Below are 22084 nucleotides of genomic sequence, written 5' to 3'. Positions count from 1 at the left end.
GTGTGTGTGTGTGTGTGTGTGTGTGTGTGTACCTAAAAGGTATAATGCTAAGTGAAATAAGAGAAAGACAAATACCATATGATTTCACTCATAAATGGAATCTTAAGAAATGAATAAACAAAAAGCAGAATCTGAACTATAAAGAACATACTGATGGATGCCAGTTGTATTAAACAAAATATAGCAGCCACTCTTTATACAGACTCTCAGACAACTAGAAATAGACAAAACTTTGAAATCTAATAAGGGTTAATATGGAAAATACTAACCTGTTTTCCTTAACACTCTATTCGTTCTCAATACTTCTGGTATTTCTGTTCAAAAATTGCATGGAGTTTTTTTTTTTTTTTTCCAAATCAAGCAGTTCTCCAACTTTCCAACAGACATCAGCTGTGTTATCTACAATTTAACTCAATTCTGATGCTATTTATCTGGAGATAGTTTCAGATATCACAAGACGGCCTCCCTTTCAAATGCCAATTGCAAGTACAGATTATCACCTGTGGTTCTGACCAACTGGCTATAAATCAGATATTCCCATACCCTTCCCATTAGGTTCAATTAATTTGATAGAACAGCTTACAGAACTCAGGCAGTTTACTTTGTAGATTATTGGTTTATTACCAAGGATATTAAAGGATACAAATAAATAGCCAGATGAAGAGATACATAGGTTGAAGTCCAGAAGGGTCCTGAGCATAAAGCTTCTGTCACCAGGGAGTTTAGGATGCACTGAGAAAGAGGAGTGTTCTGGTTCACCTATCTGGAAGTTCTCCAAACCTAGTCCTTCTGGGTTTATATGAAGGCTTTATTGCCTAGAGATGATTGATTAAAGCATTGTCCATGGGAGATTAGTTTAACTTCTATATAACATGCCCACACACACACACTCCACTCTCTGGAGATTAAAAAAGTCCAACCCTCTAGACACATGATTGGATTCTCTGGCAACCAGCTCCCATCCTGAAGCTATGTCGGGGCTTCCAACCACCAGTCATCTCATTAACATAAACTCAAGTGTGGTGGATCACAGACCAAACTGAAAAATGTAAAACACTAAAACTTACAAAAGAAATCATAGAAGAAAGTTTTGTGGGCATAAATTAGGCAAATATTTTTTGACATGACACCAAAAGCAGAGTTCATGATAGAAAAAAAAAGATAAAGTAAAATTTAAAAACTAAAAATGTTTTTTTTCAAAAAAAAAAAATAAAAAAAATAAAAATGTTCTATCAAATACATGGATAAAAAGTGAGAAGACAAATCACAGACTGGGATAAAATATTTGCAAATCCAAATTATTTATTTATTTTTTTAAGATTTTATTTATTTATTTGACAGACAGAGATCACAAGTAGGCAGAGAGACAGACAGCGAGAGGGACAGGAGGAAGCAGGCTCCCTGCTGAGCAGAGAGCCCTAAGTGGGGCTCGATCCCAGGACCCTGAGATCATGACCTGGGCCAAAGGCAGAGGCTTAACCCACTGAACCACCCAGGCGCCCTTATCCAAAGTATCTAAAGAACTCTCAAAACTCAATATATATATATTTTTTAAAAAGCACAGTTAAAGACATGCACAATTTTTTTTTTAATTCACAAATCCTCATAAACTTGCCCTGCTTTTCAAAGAGAAAGAGTGGCCCAGGCTTGATAGTGTTTGTTGCCATTTTCTCCCACCAGTTTGAGTGTTTTGTTCTTTTTTTTTTTTTATAATTTTATTTTTTATAAACATATATATATATATATATTTTTCCCCCAGGGGTACAGGTCTGTGAATCTCCACGTTTACAAACTTCACAGCACTCACCATAGCACATACCCTACCCAATGTCCATAACCCCCCCCAACCCCCCTCTGCCCAGCAACCCTCAGTTTGTTTTGTGAGATTAAGAGTCACTTATGGTTTGTCTCCCTCCCAATCCCAACTTGTTTCATTTACTCTTCTCCTACCACATTAACCCCCCATGTTGCATCTCCTCTCCCTCATATCAGGGAGATCATATGATAGTTGTCTTTCTCCGATTGACTTATTTCGCTAAGCATGATACCCTCTAGTTCCATCCATGTTGTCGCAAATGGCAAGATTTCATTTCTTTTGATGGCTGCATAGTATTCCATTGTATATATATACCACATCTTCTTTATCCATTCGTCTGTTGATGGACATCTAGGTTCTTTCCATAGTTTGGCTATTGTAGACATTGCTGCTATAAACATTCGGGTGCACGTGCCCCTTCGGATCACTACGTTTGTATCTTTAGGGTAAATACCCAGCAGTGCAATTGCTGGGTCATAGGGTAGTTCTATTTTCAACATTTTGAGGAACCTCCATGCTGTTTTCCAGAGTAGTTGCACCAGCTTGCATTCCCACCAACAGTGTAGGAGGATTCCCCTCTCTCCGCATCCTCGCCAGCATCTGTCATTTCCGGACTTGTTAATTTTAGCCATTCTGACTGGTGTGAGGTGGTATCTCATTGTGGTTTTGATTTGTATTTCCCTGATGCCGAGTGATATGGAGCACTTTTTCATGTGTCTGTTGGCCATCTGGATGTCTTCTTTGCAGAAATGTCTGTTCATGTCTTCCGCCCATTTCTTGATGGGATTATTTGTTCTTTGGGTATTGAGTTTGCTAAGTTCTTTATAGATTCTGGACACTAGCCCTTTATCTGATATGTCGTTTGCAAATATCTTCTCCCATTCTGTCAGTTGTCTTTTGGTTTTGTTAACTGTTTCCTTTGCTGTGCAAAAGCTTTTGATCTTGATAAAATCCCAAGAGTTCATTTTTGCCCTTGCTTCCCTTGCCTTTGGCGATGTTCCTAGGAAGATGTTGCTGTGGCTGAGGTCGAAGAGGTTGCTGCCTGTGTTCTCCTCAAGGATGTTGATGGATTCCTTTCTCACATTGAGGTCCTTCATCCATTTTGAGTCTATTTTCCTGTGTGGTGTAAGGAAATGATCCAATTTCATTTTTCTGCATGTGGCTGTCCAATTTTCCCAACACCATTTATTGAAGAGGCTGTCTTTTTTCCATTGGACATTCTTTCCTGCTTTGTCGAAGATTAGTTGGCCATAGAGTTGAGGGTCTATTTCTGGGCTCTCTATTCTGTTCCATTGATCTATGTGTCTGTTTTTGTGCCAGTACCATGCTGTCTTGATGATGACAGCTTTGTAATAGAGCTTGAAGTCCGGAATTGTGATGCCACCAACTCTGGCTTTCTTTTTCAATATTCCTTTGGCTATTCGCGGTCTTTTCTGGTTCCATATAAATTTTAGGATTATTTGTTCCATTTCTTTGAAAAAAATGGATGGTACTTTGATAGGAATTGCATTAAATGTGTAGATTGCTTTAGGTAGCATAGACATTTTCACAATATTTATTCTTCCAATCCAGGAGCATGGAACATTTTTCCATTTCTTTGTGTCTTCCTCAATTTCTTTCATGAGTACTTTATAGTTTTCTGTGTATAGATTCTTAGTCTCTTTGGTTAGGTTTATTCCTAGGTATCTTATAGTTTTGGGTGCAATTGTAAATGGGATGGACTCCTTAATTTCTCTTTCTTCTTTCTTGTTGTTGGTGTAGAGAAATGCGACTGATTTCTGTGCATTGATTTTATATCCTGACACATTACTGAATTCCTGTACAAGTTCTAGCAGTTTTGGAGTGGAGTCTTTTGGGTTTTCCACATATAGTATCATATCATCTGCGAAGAGTGATAGTTTGACTTCTTCTTTGCCGATTTGGATGCCTTTAATTTCTTTTTGTTGTCTGATTGCTGAGGCTAGGACTTCTAGTACTATGTTGAATAGCAGTGGTGATAACGGACATCCCTGCCGTGTTCCTGACCTTAGCGGAAAAGCTTTCAGTTTTTCTCCATTGAGGATGATATTTGCGATGGGTTTTTCATAGATGGCTTTGATAATATTGAGGTATGTGCCCTCTATCCCTACACTTTGAAGAGTTTTGATCAGGAAGGGATGCTGTACTTTGTCAAATGCTTTTTCAGCATCTATGGAGAGTATCATATGGTTCCTGTTTTTTCTTTTATTAATGTGTTGTATCACATTGATTGATTTGCGGATGTTGAACCAACCTTGCAGCCCTGGAATAAATCCCACTTGGTCGTGGTGAATAATCCTTTTAATGTACTGTTGAATCCTATTGGCTAGTATTTTGGGGAGAATTTTTGCATCTGTGTTCATCAAGGATATTGGTCTGTAGTTCTCTTTTTTGATGGGATCCTTGTCTGGTTTGGGGATCAAGGTGAGGCTGGCCTCATAAAATGAGTTTGGAAGTTTTCCTTCCATTTCTATTTTTTGGAACAGTCTCAGGAGAATAGGAATTAGTTCTTCTTTAAATGTTTGGTAGAAATCCCCCGGGAAGCCGTCTGGCCCCGGGCTTTTGTTTGTTTGGAGATTTTTGATGACTGTTTCAATCTCCTTACTGGTTATGGGTCTGTTCAGGCTTTCTATTTCTTCCAGGTTCAGTTGTGGTAGTTTATATGTCTCTAGGAATGCATCCATTTCTTCCAGATTGTCAAATTTGTTGGCATAGAGTTGCTCATAATATGTTCTTATAATTGTCTGTATTTCTTTGGTTAGTTGTGATCTCTCCTCTTTCATTCATGATTTTATTTATTTGGGTCCTTTCTCTTCTCTTTTTGATAAGTCTGGCCAGGGGCTTATCAATCTTATTAATTCTTTCAAAGAACCAGCTCCTAGTTTCGTTGATTTGTTCTATTGTTTTTTTGGTTTCTATTTCATTGATTTCTGCTCTGATCTTTATGATTTCTCTTCTCCCGCTGGGTTTAGGGTTTCTTTCTTGTTCTTTCTCCAGCTCCTTTAGGTGTAGGGTTAGGTTGTGTACCTGAGACCTTTCTTGTTTCTTGAGAAAGGCTTGTACCGCTATATATTTTCCTCTCAGGACTGCCTTTGTTGTGTCCCACAGATTTTGAACTGTTGTATTTTCATTATCATTTGTTTCCATGAATTTTTTCAATTCTTCTTTAATTTCCTGGTTGACCCATTCATTCTTTAGAAGGATGCTGTTTAGTCGCCATATATTTGTGTTCTTTCCAAATTTCCTCTTGCGATTGAGTTCTAGCTTCAGAGCATTGTGGTCTGAAAATATGCAGGGAATGATCCCAATTTTTTGATAACAGTTAAGACCTGATTTAGAACCAAGGATATGATCTATTCTGGAGAATGTTCCATGTGCACTAGAGAAGAATGTGTATTCTGTTGCTTTGGGATGAAATGTTCTGAATATATCTGTGATGTCCATCTGGTCCAGTGTGTCATTTAAGGCCTTTATTTCCTTGTTGATCTTTGGCTTGGATGATCTGTCCATTTCAGTGAGGGGAGTGTTAAAGTCCCCTACTATTATTGTATGATTGTCGATGTGTTTCTTTGATTTTGTTATTAATTGGTTTATATAGTTGGCTGCTCCCACGTTAGGGGCATAGATATTTACAATTGTTAGATCTTCTTGTTGGACAGATCCTTTGAGTATGATATAGTGTCCATCTTCATCTCTTATTATAGTCTTTGGTTTAAAATCTAAGTGATCTGATATAAGGATTGCCACTCCTGCTTTCTTCTGATGTCCATTAGCATGGTAAATTCTTTTCCACCCCCTCACTTTAAATCTGAAAGTGTCTTCGGGTTTAAAATGAGTTTCTTGTAGACAACATATAGATGGGTTTTGTTTTTTTATCCATTCTGATACCCTGTGTCTTTTGATTGGGGCATTTAGCCCATTAACATTCAGGGTAACTATTGAGAGATATGAATTTAGTGCCATTGTATTGCCTGTAAGGTGACTGCTATTGTATATTGTTTCTGTTCCTTTCTGATCTACTACTTTTAGGTTCTCTCTTTGCTTAGAGGACCCCTTTCAATATTTCCTGTAGAGCTGGCTTGGTGTTTGCAAATTCTTTCAGTTTTTGTTTGTCCTGGAAGCTTTTAATCTCTCCTTCTATTTTCAATGATAGCCTAGCTGGATATAGTATTCTTGGCTGCATGTTTTTCTCGTTTAGTACTCTGAATATATCATGCCAGCTCTTTCTGGCCTGCCAGGTCTCTGTGGATAAGTCTGCTGCCAATCTAATATTTTTACCATTGTATGTTACAGACTTCTTCTCCCGGGCTGCTTTCAGGATTATCTCTTTGTCACTAAGACTTGTAAATTTGACTATTAGGTGACGGGGTGTGGACCTATTCTTATTGATTTTGAGGGGGGTTCTCTGAACCTCCTGGATTTTGATGCTTGTTCCCTTTGCCATATTGGGGAAATTCTCTCCAATAATTCTCTCCAATATACCTTCTGCTCCCCTCTCTCTTTCTTCTTCTTCTGGAATCCCAATTATTCTAATGTTGTTTCGTCTTATGGTGTCACTTATCTCTCGAATTCTGCCCTCGTGGTCCAGTAGTTGTTTGTCCCTCTTTTGTTCAGCTTCCTTATTCTCTGTCATTTGGTCTTCTATATCGCTAATTCTTTCTTCTGCCTCATTTATCCTAGCAGTAAGAGCCTTCATTTTTGATTGCACCTCATTAATAGCTTTTTTTATTTCAACTTGATTAGATTTTAGTTCTTTTATTTCTCCAGAAAGGGCTTTTATATCTCCCGAGAGGGTTTCTCTAATATCTTCCATGCCTTTTTCGAGCCCAGCTAGAACCTTGAGAATCGTCATTCTGAACTCTAAATCTGACATATTACCAATGTCTATATTGATTAGGTCCTTAGCCTTTGGTACTGCCTCTTGTTCTTTTTTTTGTGGTGAATTTTTCCGCCTTGTCATTTTGTCCAGATAAGAGTATATGAAGGAGTAAGTAAAATACTAAAAGGGTGGCAACAACCCCAGGAAAATATGCTTTAGCCAAATCAGAAGAGATCCCAAATCGTGAGGGGGGGGGGAAGGGGATAAAAAGAGGTTCAGAAAGAAAAAATAAAATAAAATAAAAAAGAAAAAAGAAACAAATAAAAAAAAGAAAACCAATAATGAAAAAAATATAAAAAGGAAAAAATATATATATATTGGATAAACTAGTTAAAAAACGTTAAAAAAGAAAAGGGTAAAAGTTTAAAAAAATTTAGCAGAAGAAGAGAAAAAAATTGAAAAAGAAAAAAAAATTAAATTAACTGCAAGGCTAAAGAATCATGGGGAGAAAGCCATGAGTTCCGTGCTTTGCTTTCTCCTCCTCTGGAATTCCGCTGCTCTCCTTGGTATTGAAACCGCACTCCTCGTAAGTGAACTTGGTCCTGGCTGGGTTTCTTGTTGATCTTCTGGGGGAGGGGCCTGTTGTAGTGATTTTCAAGTGTCTTTGCCCCAGGCGGAGTCGCACCGCCCTTACCAGGGGCCGGGCTGAGTAATCCGCTCGGGTTTGCTTTCGGGAGCTTTTGTTCCCTGAGCGCTTTCCGTAGAGTCCGGAGGACGGGAAGGAAGATGGCGGCCTCCCAGTCTCTGGCCCGGAGGAGCCGAGAGCTAGGAGTCCCACTCCTCAGTGCGCCCTCAGGGAACAGCGTCCAATTACTCCTGTCTGCCTGGCCTCCGGCCGCGCTCCGAGCTCACCGAGCCTGCGACCGGTTCAAGGTAAGCCCGAGCTGTGAGCTCACTCCTCGGCTCCGTCTCTGTAGCCGGCTTCCCCGTTCTAATACCTGCGAGCTCTGCGACACTCAGACACCCCGATCCTTCTGTGACCCTGCGGGACCTGAGGCCACACTGGCCCCGCGTGGGCTTCACCCCAGTTAAGCCTCTGGAGCGATGTCCCTCAGCGGAACAGACTTTTAAAAGTCCCGATTTTGTGCTCCGTTGCTCCGCCGCTTGCCGGGAGCCGGCCCCTCCCCCCGGGGTCTGTTTTCCCGTCCCTTTGGATTCACTTCTCCGCCAGTCCTACCTTTCAGCAAGTGGTTGATTTTCTGTTTCTAGAATTGCTGTTCTTCTTCTCTTCGATCTCCCGTTGGATTTGTAGGTGTTTGCAATCTTTAGATAAGCTATCTAGCTGATCTCCCGCAACCTGAAGTAGTCTCAGCTGCTACTTCTCCGCCATCTTGACCTACCACCCGAGTGTTTTGTTCTATAGGGAAAACGATCTTGATTATTTTTCCTACTGTTCCTACCATGGCTGTGGTTTTCCTCCCTCAGATATTTACAATGATGAATGTTTTCAGAGCTCTTGCTATTCAAACCAAGTTAGGTTCATGGAAATTAGTCTTCAAATGAGTGCATATCCTCCCCCACTGGTGTGACCTTAAAAAGTTAAATATTCTTGTGGCACCTGGGTGGGACAGTTGGTGAAGTGTCAGACTCATGATTTCAGTGTCCTGGGATCCATCCCCTTGTCTAGCTCTATACTCAGCATGCAGTCTGCTTGAGATTCTCTCTCCCTCTGAACCTACTATTCTCTCTCTCTCTCTCTCAAATAAATATAGGGGTGCCTGGGTGGCTCAGTTGGTTAAGCGTCTACCTTCAGCTCAGTTCATGATCTCAGGGTCTTGGGATAAAGCCCCAGGTCGGGCTCTCTGCTCAGCTGAGAGTCTGCTTCTCCTTCTTTCTCTGCCACCCCTCCCCCAGCTTGTTCTCTCTCTCTATCTCTCTCTCTTTCAAATAAGTAAATAAAATCTTTTAAAAAGTAAAAGAAAGAAAGAGATATTTAAAAAAAAAGAAGTTTCCATATTCTTTTGCTAACACAGACTTAGCCTTTTCCAGTTTGTTAACAACTTTACCTGAAATCTTACTGGAATCTGACTATGTCTGCACCAGTTGAGAAAGGGCTCATGTCATGTCTTCTCTTGAAAGCATCAGAGTTTTCTTAGATTTGGGGTTAATGAATTTCCAGTTTGTCCAGTTTTTTCTTGGTGCTATAGGGTGTAAATGGTATTCTTCCCAGGTTTTTACATCCCAGATAAAGACTAGATATTCCACATGGTTTTTAAATGTACCTTTTATACATAATATCCTTCATTTACACAGTGCCAGATACTTTTTTTAAGCTTTCATTTTAATCACCCAGTGCTCATCATGTCAAGTGATGTGGAGTACCAGACACTTTGCGTGTATTATGCCACTTAATCCACGAAGCAATCCATAACTTAGGACCTATCTCCATTTTACAGAGGAGTTTATGAGGCTGAGAAAAACGATATAGTTTGTTGGTAGTGGTAGAGACAGTATATAGAAAAGCCTAAAACAAACCTAGTTCTGCATGGTTCATGTCTGCTTTTTATTTATCCTTCTTTTTATTTATCCTCCTTATTATATTAAAAATGGGTTTTTTTCAGTTCAGAGAATTTAATATCCAATATTCTCAATTGCTACTGATAAAAAAATCCAACATTTCTTAGAAATGACAGGTGTCACAAGAGGAATGCAGAGAACTAAATAAGGACTCATCTGTGCTGGCAGTGCTGACTTTGGGGGATTTGGAATAGGAGTTTGACTTTTGACAGCTTTCTCTAGGTGAGCTGGCAGAAATAGGTGCAAATGAGAACATTGTTACATAAAATTGATATAACCAATCACTTCCAGATGACTCATTTCTCCCACGAACAGGAAGCAGTTTGGATTAGTCACAAATTGGGAGAGTGACAGAGTCATTACAGTGTCTGAGTCCAGCTGCTAAAACCTGGAGAGGTTAAGGCCACATCAACATCTGCCAAGTAAATCTCCCTGTTTGTAAATCTGTGTGATGATCTAGTCTTTTCATTTCCCTTTAAATGAAGTACAGATTTGCCATGGCCAAAACTGAAAACATATTGTTACATATGATTTAGAAACCTGGTAAAAAGAAAAAAAAAATTGCTGTGCTTAAAGTAAGTGTAGGTGTGCATGTATTTTAAACAATTTGGTTTAAAATTGTTAAATTTTAAATTGGTGGCTCATATTTCGCATTTACTAGCCCTGTCTTTACTGTTAGACCCTTCCAAGTGGGACCTGTATTTAGTCTTAATGAATTAAGGTCAGTGAGGTGATATGGGGAACAAATGTGTTAAGCGATTAAAAGTAATGAGAAGAGTTTGATAGATAAATTCAGGAAATGTTACTTATTAGCTATGAAATTTTAGCAAATTAATTAACCTCTCTGTTCCTCTCTCTGGTTTTTGAAAATGGAAAATAATAATAGTAAACTACTCTATGGATATTGGAAACTAAAAGAATCAATATGTGTAAAGCACTTTAAAGAGACCCTGTTAAGTACTATGTAAGTGTTACTTTTGTTATTTTTATTAAATTTTATGTTCAAAGTAATGGGAACAGGGGGAGTGATCTCATAAAAATTTCATTTACCAAGGATGCTTTTCACAATTCTGTAACACACACTAGAGTAAAAACACTCTAGAAATAGCTTTATTGCTATACGCTAATGATTGGATGGTAAGGACAAGAGTGGTGACAAAAATGTTGAATGGAAGCACAGAAGCTAAAATATATTTCGTGTAGGGAAATGGACAGATCTTAATAATGTGAAAGATGAAGGGTGGTAGAATTGGGGAAGCTGGGAGATATGTGGAGACAGCTGTTGTAATGAGAAAGTTAGTAAGGGGTTGACTTTTGGCAGGAGAATGGAGGGTACATTAAATTTGAGGTATCGTTTAGATTCTAAACAGAGATGTCACGTGGATGATTGAGAATGTGGGACAAAACAGAGGAAGAGAAATTAACGGTGGAGATGTATATCTAACAATTATCTATATTTAGGTAGTTTCTGAAATCATGTATGTATCTCAACTTCTTTTTAAAGCTTCCAAAAGCTGTACTTATTCCAAAATACAGACTTGGACTTGAAAATGAGAATTTGAAGATGAATAAAGCATGTTGATTTACATAAAATTATTCAAACAACTGAGGAGAAAATGAGATGCATAATATAGTCATATAAAATCAACTAAAACAACTGCCCGATAGTGTATTCTGATCTCTTCAACAATTGCCCAAATTACATTCCAATCTAGATATTGTCTCTACTTGAAAAAAGTAAACAATAAAGTACAATAAAGTACTCATTTTAAATATTGTCATTCAACTAAAGTAAAAATATATTTGAAAAGTTAGCATTGCAATGTAGTATAAAATAATATTTTCTCATTCCTTAGAAAACTGGTCATTATTGCCATCTTCTATAAGTCCCTAAAGATGTATTTTGTTTTGTGAAATAGATGAATTCCTGGAAAGTTGTATGCAAATACATTATATCTTAAATGTGTTGGGATAGTTATTAATTTATAAGGAAACTTTTATGTGATTAATCATAACCTGGTTTATCTGTGTAATTAAATTGTAAAACTGGTTTGTTTATTTATTTATTTATTTATCAGAGAGTGAGAGAGAGCAAGCACAAGCAAGGGGACCAGCAGGTAGAGGGAGAAACAGGGTCCCCACTGAGCAAGAAGCCTGATGTGGCCCTCAATTCCAGGACCCTGGGATCATGACCTGAGCTGAAGGCAGACGCTTAACTGACTGTATCATTCAGGTTTCCTGGAAATCTGATTTTTTTTAAATAAGTCATATAATCAGCCATTAGATTGGATGAATACCCAACTTTTGTATCAACATGGATGGGACTGGAGGAGATTATGCTGAGTGAAGTAAGCCAAGCAGAGAGAGTCAATTATCATATGGTTTCACTTATTTGTGGAGCATAAGGAATAACATGGAGGACATTAGGAGAAGGAAATGAAAAGTGAATTGGGGGAAATCAGAGGGGGAGACAAACCATGAGAGACTGTGGACTCTGAGAAACAAACTGAGGGTTTTGGAGGGGAAGGGAGAGGGGAATAGGTGAGCCTGGTGGTGGGTATTAAGGAGGGCACATATTGCATGGAGCACTGTGTGTGGTGCATAAACAATGAATCTTGGAACACTGAGAAAATAAAATTAAAAAAGAAATAAGGCATATAGTCTAAAACAAAGATGATTAAGAATAGTGGGCTGTTGAGTAGTGTATTGAATTGCTGATTAATGTATTGAATCATTATATTGTACAACTGAAACATATAACACTCCCTGTAAATTATTTTTCAATAAAATAGAAAATAGAGATAATTACATTAACCCTCCTTGGGTTCTTAAGAAAATTAAAGGAAATAATGCCTATTAAGTGACAGCTTAGTTTCTGGAAGACACAGAATATTTCCAAAAAATGTTTAATACTCTATTTAAACCATGACAGTTACTGTTTTTAAGTCAATCAAACATTATTAAGTAGAGTATATTTTCAAAAGCAAGAAAAAAAAGAGTAGTGGGCTATTATCTATTTGTTCAACCCATCTACTTTTGTCTGGAAAAAGTTCACTTTGTGTTTTTTAATACACACCTGTGGGCTCTCAGACGCCATTTATTTTACTTTGTGATTGAACACTCTTAATCATATCTAATTAAACTACATGTGGAAGACTGGCCATAGTTACCCAGTTAAGAACCTTTCCCCTGGGATTTGGAATTAAGCCTTAGCATTAGACTCCAGCTAGAAATGTAACATGGAAATTAAGAGCTGAAGGGTAGCCATAGTTAACTGGATAGAAGGAAAAAATAAATAAGCCCAACTGAAGAAAGAAAAGAGAACAAAACAAATAAGTAGAGATGGAAGCAGAGATGAGAATTGGACTTCCTAAAGACTTTCAGTCTTTGGCTCCAGTCACCCTCTGGAGCCTGGGTAAATATCTGCCCTTCAGCTCTGTGAGATGATTTGTTGTCCTTACACTTTATTCCTCCTTTTTTTTTTTTTTGGCCTAATTTGGTTTGTTTTTGCTTTGCTATTTGCAATCAAAAGTTCTTAATGGAGTAACTGGTATCAAGATGGCAACTGTCAGACTGTGGAATTAGTTGAGTCAAGATTAGGTGAATCATAGTGAGGATTTATGTTTCCCTAGATGGGAGACTGGCCATTCATGTAAAAAACTAGGAATGTTTAAAAAAAAAAACAAGAAAGAAAAAACTAGGAAAGTAGTTTTTTAGGATATTGTCTCTTCCCTCTTGGCATAAGACTAATTGTACTCCATGGGTGATATTCAATGGAAAATGGCTACAAATTTCAGGATAAGAAAATGTCTTGGTTACTCCATGCAGTGTTTAATAAACTACAATAAAGAAGAGGATGGTTAAATATAGGATTTTTGAGCTAGAAACAGATGGTTAAAAGTGAGATTGTCTAACCTGAATCTCTAAAGTCCACATTATAGAATATTTCACATATAGATTGCTATATTAAAATAGCCATTTTTTTAAAAAATTTCCCTCTTTCTCAGAAGATTGATGTATCAATTGGGAAATGGTGGTATTTTGGCAATTTGAATGGGCAAATTTAAGAGGAGCCAGAAACTTTAGAAAACTCAATTCCAACAGGTTCTTCTAATACACCTCTCTTTGTATTCCTCAAAACTGATTTATACCACCCAAAGTTAAGTATGTTCCACTACTTAAGTTAAAACACAAAATGGAGGCAAGATCACAATTCTGAGACAATTAAGAGTGCAAAATCAATTAGCTAAATCATTTATTTATACTTCAATTTTAAATTGAAGTGAAGAGCACTACCTCTCAAACTAAATTGTCTGGGTTCTTTTCATCCATTCACTCCTTAGCTGTGTGATCTTAGGCAAATTGTTGACTATTTCTTGGTTTCATTGCCTATAAAACAGATCTAAAAAATGTATCAATCTTATTGTATTTTTGAGGAATAATACAGATAAAAGGCTACATGCAATACATTTAAGAACTCAATGATTAATTATCATCATCATCATCTCATAATTATTTGTCTGTCCCTCCTTTGTGCCAGTCACTATTCTAGGTTCTAGGAACAAAATAATAAAAAGACAAACAAGGTTGTTATCTTTAGATAGTATATATTGTGGTGGAGACAGGAGAAGACCAAAAGTAAATGAACAAAAAGAAAGATAATTGTAAATAACATTAAATGCCATGAGGAAAATAAAGCAGGATACTGGGATAGAGAGTAATGAGACTTGAGTTGAAAGGGTTAGATAGGATGATTAGGGAAGTCCTCTCTGAGCTAAGATAGGAATATGAAACCAGTTAAGAAAAAAGTTAGGGAAGTTTTTCAAGAGGAAAAAATAAGAAATAAAAAACTCTGATGGAATTGGGAGGACTTAGTGTTTGAGATAAAGAAAAAAACATGTCTATACAGCTAGAATATTGTGAGTGAAAGGAAACAAGGGACTAGATGAAGTTGGATATCATGGAAAGCCTTTAAGGCTATGCTAAAAATTTGAATTTTATTCTAAGAGCAGTGGAAAATTATTGAAGGGTTTTTAAAAGCAAAATATTAGTTCATAATAACTAATTTATATCTGAAGAAAAACATATATGAGGTAATTATGGATTCCCAACATAACCATTACCCATAATCAAATTTTGATGGACTCTGTTTTCTGGAAAGATATGTAATGCAACAAACATAGTTTTGCCACCTTTTAGCAGTGTAGCTTTAGGCAAGTTACTTAACTTCCGGGAATATAGTGTTTTCACTGATTCTAAAGCACTGGGAATATATCACACTGACCTCACACAGTGTTTGAGGATCAAATTTGATACTTTATTTATTCATTCAACAAATACTTATTGGGCCTTTACTATGTGCCAGGTACCATTCCAGGAGCTGAGGATATAGCTGTGACTATAATGAAGTCTTAGCTTTTGTGGAGCTGACATTCAAATAGATAAAATAGATAGCAAAAACATAAATAAGTGTTTATTATAATATGAGCCATAAAGAAGAATAGAGCACAATTAAGAAAAGTTTCTTTGAGAAGTTGACAGATCTTTAGGCAGAGTTCTGAATGAAAAGAGACTTTGAACCATGCAAATATCTGAGGAAGGAATTACCAGACAGAACTACAATTTTAAAACCCTTAGATAGGATCTTACTTGGTATATTTAAAAGACATCAAGGTCTGCATGGTTTGAGACTAAAGAGTGGTATAGAAAAGGAGGTCAGAGAAATAATGTTGGGACAAGATTATGTAGAACCCTGTAGGCCAATGTAAGGGCTTTCAGGTATGACGTGATTTGAATTACTTTTTGACAGGAACTCAGCCTAATAAGTTAGAGAATAGGTTTCATATCTTAGTAAAGAGGGGTTAGATGTCTAAATTCAATATTTTAGACTCTTTGGTCTCTAAAGCTATAACCAGAAAGAGTTGACAGAACTCAACTTCTGTGAATTAAGAGAAACTAAAGCCTCCCCATGTTGACTGATGTATCTGGAAACTGGATATCTGGAGCACAGCCTCCCCCATCTCCTCACAATATGGCTACAAAATTCCGGGGTTACTGCAAATGGCTGTAGCTAGTGTCAATCTGTTGCCAGAGGAGGTGGGAGGTAGCAAGTTACCTTCTGCTCTAGAACAAGCTCTGAAATTTTCCTCCAGGATGAGAGATCTCCAGTCAGTAAATTGAGACTTGATTTTAATCTGAGAAGCCTGATTGTCTTGGTAGGCAAATGTAAAATCTTTACACATGCAGATATCAGAAAAGGGAGAGAAACACACATCAAAAAAATTTAAGAGAACAGAAGAAATCCCCACCCAAGATAAGCCTGTAAATTAAAAGTTCACAGCAGTGAGGAAAAACAGTGTTATGAAAAATAGATAACAAATGGGAGAATTTATTTATAAGGGGTTTCATAATACAGAACAATTTTCACTAAGGAATATTTGAATGAGTATGTTTTAAAAGGAATAGAAGGGATTTTCCTAAAGTGACAAAACATATATACCAAAATTCTATATCTAACAGATACCTAATAGTAAAACTTGGAAGGGTACGCCCATGGATATCAGAAAATGACAAGAATTCCTGCTAACATCATTATTAAATATTTTAGTGGATAATCTGGTAATAAATGGGAAAAGAAGAGGACATAACATTGGTAAGCATTAGAAAAACTTAATTGTTACTTATAATTGATAAGTTTTTACATTGTAAGTCTGAATCTACAAATTTTTATAACTAATAAAAGGCTTAAGCAGATTTGCTGAATATAAATCAACAAACAATAATCAACAGTACTATATATCAATGGCCAGTTAGGCAGTGGAATAGTAAAAAAATCCCATTTTATAATAACCTAAAAAAAAAAACAGAACTATGATATACTTACACGTGAATTTGGAAAGACTGTATATCCCAAATATGTTAATTTCCCCAAATTGTCCCATAAGTTTATTGCAGTTCTACTCAATGTCCTAACAGGGCTTTTCATGCAACTAAACGTACTACTTCTTTTTTATTTTTTTTTGATATGGTATGTCTTTTTTTTTTAAATTTCTTTTCTGCGTAACAGTATTCATTGTTTTGCACCACACCCAGTGCTCCATGCAATACGTGCCCTAATACCCACCACCTTTTTCCCCCAACCTCCCACCCTCTGCCCCTTCAAGACCCTCATGTTGTTTTTCAGAGTCCATAGTCTCTCATGGTTCACCTCCCCTTCCAATTTCCCTCAACTCCCTTCTCCTCTCCATCTACTTCTAAACTGAGTCATATGAAAGGGTAAAGATCTAAAATAATAACAACAACTCAGGAAAGGAACAACATAGATGAAAGACTGGCTGTACCATATAATATATCAGGATTTATGATAAAGTACAGTAATTAAAATAAAATATGATATTGTTATGGTGTGGGCAAACAGAATGAAGAATTGGAAAAAGATTCAAACTTATACAAAAGTATATGAATGTATGAGAGAAGTGCTATTACAAATAAAAAGGGAAACATAGACCATTCAATAAACGGTATTATGTAAATTCGTTCCCCATTTAAAAAAAAAGATTCTTTTCTCAAAGTGTACCTCAAAATAAATTATAGGGGCTTTAAATATTTATATATAAAAATAATTAAAACCATTGAAATAAATGTTAGGACAATTCTGTTATAATCAGTGGCAGGGATCTGCAAACTTTCTGAAAGGACTTGATAGTAAATATTTTAGGTTTATGTACCATGACACAGAGTGTCACCTTTTTTTGCAACACTTAAAAATGAAAACAAACATATGGAGCTCATGGGCTATTCAAAAATAGACTGCTTCCTGGAATTGACCACTCAGGCATACATAGCTGATCTCTAATACATGAGATAATGAAGGATAATTAAAAGAAGAAGATTATAAAATTAAAAGATAGGTCAGGGCGCCTGGGTGGCTCAGTGGTTAAAGCCTCTGCCTTTGGCTCAGGTCACGATCTCAGGGTCCTGGGATCGAGTCCCGCATCGGGCTCTCTGCTCAGCAGGGAGCCTGCCTCCTCCTCCTGTCTCTCTCTGCCTGCCTCTCTGCCTGCTTGTGATCTGTCTAGCAAATAAGTAAAAAAAAAATCTTAAAAAAAAAAAGATAGGTCAGATACTGGGTCATGTTCCCAATATGAGATCACGTCATGAAATCAGCCCCATACAATCATATGGATTGAAATTAAAAGAGGAGTGATTGACCCAAATCAATCATTTGTAATATGGCTAAGAAACCTAGTTCTTCGAGTCTGGAAACAAAAAAAGAAAACAAAAAGCACTAAAAACACTAAAAAAAATGAGCAATTTAGCCACAAAACGACATGAAGGAACTTTAAATGCATATGACCAAGTGAAAGAAGCCAATCTGAAAAGAGTACATGCTGTATGTTTCCAACAACTACATGCTGTATGCTTCCAACTACAGGACATCCTGAAAAGGGCAAAACTATAGAGACAGTAGAAAGATCAGCAGTTTCCAGCGGTTGGCAAGGAGAGAGGGATGAGTAGGCAAAGCAGAGAGGATTATTAGGGCAGGGGAATGACTTTGTATACTGCTATAATGGTGAATACATGTTATTACACATTTGTCAAAACCCATAGAATGTACAAGAGTGAACCCTAATGTAAATGATGCACCTTGAGTGACAATGATATGTCACTGAATGTTCATGGGCTGTAATAAATGTACCATTCTGCTGTGGGACGTTTCAAATAGGAGAGGCTATGTGTACACAGGGTAGGACGTATATGGTAAATCTACACTTTCAAGGCCATTTTGATGTGAAGCTAAAACTGCTTTAAAAAATAAAGTCTATTAAAACATTAAATGAGCATTTAAAATGAGATGAATAATTTTAAATATATTTAAACCAAGCATCTCTTTTTTGCTGAAGAATTAATTTATGGACCTGGTGGAGGTATTTTCTTACATATGGATATTGAGAGTGTATTTTACGAATCCAGTGAAGAGTGAAAAATTCATCTAAATCTGTGTAAATTTTTAAAATTTAATTAATTGACTATCCTTATGTCTCTAACAGAAATGAAGTTAATTATGTATTTTTTCACTAATTCTTAATTCACAGCCCAGTTTTGCTTTAATGCTTTCTTTTCATCAATATAACTAACTCATATAATGGTACTGGAAAATTAACTAAAAATCATCTCAAAGTATAATTCTGTATTAAATTTTTTAAGTTAAAAATAAATTGAAAGAATTCAAATTTTTAAAAAAGGAATTCAAATTTTAAAAAGAAGAAAGAAAAGAAAGACAAGCTCTTTCCAAAGAAAACCTGAAATTGGAGGGGGAGATGGACTATGGTCTCTGAAAAACAATCTGAGGGTTTTGGAGGGGCGGGGAGTGGGAGGTTATGTGACCCTGGTGGTGAGTGTTATGGAGGGCACATATTGCATGGAGCACTGGCTTTGGTACATAAACAATGAATTCTGGAACACTGAAAAGAAATTTAAAAAATAAATTAAAAATTTAAAAAAAATTGAATAAGGTAGCACCTAATTGATCATCCTCAATTACATCCAGATATTTTTTATTCTCCATGTTTTGCTGACTACCTAGCTACTCCCAAATTTATTTTTCAGTCTTCTTAGTTCTCCCAAGTAGAAGCAGGTTTGCCATAGTATTCTGACCTAGATCTAAAGACCTCCAAAACTCATAGGCATAGAGTATAAGAGTGGGGGATATAAGAAGAGTTTTAAAATAAGCATAAACAATGAATTTTGGAACACTGAGAAAATAAACTAAAATAAAATAAAAAAGTTTTAAAATGCTGTGAAGTGTGTAAACCTGGCGATTCACAGACCTGTACCCCTAGGGAAAAAAATATATTATATGTTTATAAAAAATAAAATTAAAAAAAAACACAAAAAAAAGTTTTAAAAAAAAGAAATACTTCAGTTCACTTTACCTTTGCTTGCAAATTTCCAAATAATTATATTCTAAATGAGGTCAAGGTGTTTGGATGTGAATAAAATTTTAAAATCTATTTTCAGAAAACTTTTAATGGAAAATCTGTTTTCAGAGAAAACTATAAAGATGTATGTTGTGTAAAGAAATACTATCTATATATCAAATAGATCCAACTGATGCCTACCTCCTTACTAAGATTTAAAAATGAATTCCTCTTAGGGAAGAGAGGGAATACAAATTGATCTTATGTTGTTTAATGTATTTTTTATTTTTTTTAAATTAATGTTTAGTTTTCACTTGATGTACCTGAATTTTCTTGACTACCACACTCGAACTTCCAGTATACAAAATGTTCTTGGTAAGTACAATATATCTGAATAGATTAGTCATTCTTTAATGTAACTTTGCCAAATACTGTAACATTAAAACACACTATTTGTGAGATGTGATGCAGTTAGCCCAGCCTTTGGTAAAAAGACAAAGCCACAGAACTAGTATAGGTTATTAGTTGTAGCTCATGGCATTTTCTTCCATATGTACTTTTTGATCTGTTAATCAAAGTCCTCGCATTTTAATATGTCAATATTAAGAAAATTTCTCTTAGAAACATCAGTCGAGTTATAGGAAAAGTAAAATATTTGTAGCATCATAGGTACAAAAAACTGCTGTCTGTCAAAAAAATGTTGGAAAAATACTTACAAATGGATGTTGTAAGCAGTAGACAATCCTTAAAACAGATCTTTTTTTGTTTTTGTTTTTGTTTTTGTTTTTGTTTTTGTTTTTGTTTTTGTTTTCAATCTACAGTATGTTGTTCTGGATGTTGAAGATTCTCACCTACTTGAAGGCAAGGGACTGGATATGATGACCTCAAAGTTTTTTCCTAGGTCTGATCCTATCTTCCTAATCTCATGTTGATGTTAATATTAGGTGAGAAATGTCAAGAGTAAATTTTCCTACTCATCTTTGATGCTGTCCTCTCACATCACTCTATCCTGCTCTTGATTGGGGTCATCCTAAATAACATGCCTGGATAAGTTTAGTGTGTCCCCTTTACCAATCTTGTCATTTTGTAATTTTCTGATGACTATTTTTTTTATTTCTTTTTTCTGAATCTGGTCATGTTAAAATAGCAGGTATTTGTGGCTCTAGTTATATATCTAGTATTATGCTAGGTTATTAAAAGATGATGATATGACATATTGCTTATAGTCCAATGTAACCAATCTATGCAATAGTTTTATTTAAGGTATAATGTGAAACCATTTCGGAGTTTTTCTCCAATCCCCATCTGCATATGAGCTATTTTGCATCTCCCTCTCCTTTCCTTTAATGACACCTTAAGTAGATTACACAACTCCCAGTCATGTATGGTTAGGAAAAGCTTAGTTTAGACTAATTTATAACTGATTCAAATCTTTCTCTCTCCTATTGTTAGCCAGGAGTGTGTACATACACAAACGTGAAATGGAGAGGAATGTGTAGTCTGATATTTTTCTCTTGTTATTTTCCTATCTTTTTCACCTTGAAGTGGTCAGCCGCTAGAAGACCTACTCCCACTTTCCCCCCTAGGGGCTAGCTCTTCAGATGTGTTGAAGATTAGGATTTGATAGATAGAATGGTGATAGATAGATAGATAGATAGATAGATAATAGATAGATAGATAATAGGTAAGATAGATAGAGGAAGAATAAAGAATAAGCAGGTGTCTCTTATTTAAGTGGCCATTGATTACTGTCTTCTATATGTCATCATTGCTTCTTCGCCAAAATCTATATAGTCATCAGGGCTAGGATTATAGTGAGACAAGCGAGACATTCTACTGGGTGCAAAATTTAAAGGAAACCAAAATACTTAGTAATCAAAAATAAATAATGCTTTAGTACACTTTTTCAGAAAATCAAAATTAATGCAAAAATCTATGATGAAGAATATATCACACTGGAAGACTCGTCATCTGATGAAGAATTCAGTGTAAATGTGAAAACAGAGTGTCAATGTCCATGCAGGATAATTCTCAGTGATATTGGAGAGCGAATTTTATTTCCCAAAGAATGTGGGATGAGAATTCATATGTTTATTTGGATATTAAAGGTAAGGTTGATCCAAAAAGCCTGGAGCTTGTGGAGTTATTTAGGTTGAATATATAATGCTCCAATGAATAACTTTTATCTTCAGATAAATTATTTATTAAGCATAACTTCTTATCAGTGGGATTTCTGGATTAAAAGCAAAGAATATTTTATGACTTGGTTTTTGAGGTATAAGCTAGTGGAAAGAACTTGGTCATTGTATTCAGACAGACTGGTTTTCAATTTCTGCCCCATCTTCATTAATCTTAGTGATTATTGACAACTTATTAACCTGTTGATAATCAGTTTCTTCATCAATAAAATAAGATAAATGCTTCCCACTTGATGGGATACTAGATGCATTTTGGAGGACCTGCTCTATGATTCCCCCACAGGGAATCTACTCTTTGCAAAGTCTTTTCCTAAGCAGTCAGTGTACCACATGGCCATGCCCCATGACCATTCTTTTACTGAATCAAGAGTAAACATAGGTTATCCATAAGATGGCTAATAGTGTATGTGTGATGGGACTGCCTCAAGAAATAAGTTTATCAGGATATCTCATTTGAGAAATTTGAATTAAGAGCAGAAATAAGGAGTTAGCTATAGAAAATTGACCTTTTTGGTATTTCTCTTAGCAAAAGAAGTAACAATTTGGGGGGGGCATTTTACAAATAAGCAAGGAGAGACAGAGCAAAGAGATACACAGACAGATACGTATTGTGTGCATATACAAATATATTTGTATATATATGGATAGAGTGAGAGACAGAAACAGAGATGCAATCACAGAGAAAGATAGAGATTCAGGGAAATACTCACATAGAGAACAGCCAAGGAAACATTTG

Source organism: Lontra canadensis, unplaced genomic scaffold, assembly GCF_010015895.1.
Source record: "Lontra canadensis isolate GAN:19392208 unplaced genomic scaffold, GSC_riverotter_1.0 scaffold81, whole genome shotgun sequence".
NCBI classification, from domain to species: Eukaryota; Metazoa; Chordata; class Mammalia; order Carnivora; family Mustelidae; genus Lontra; species Lontra canadensis.
This window is presented reverse-complemented; position numbering follows the sequence as displayed.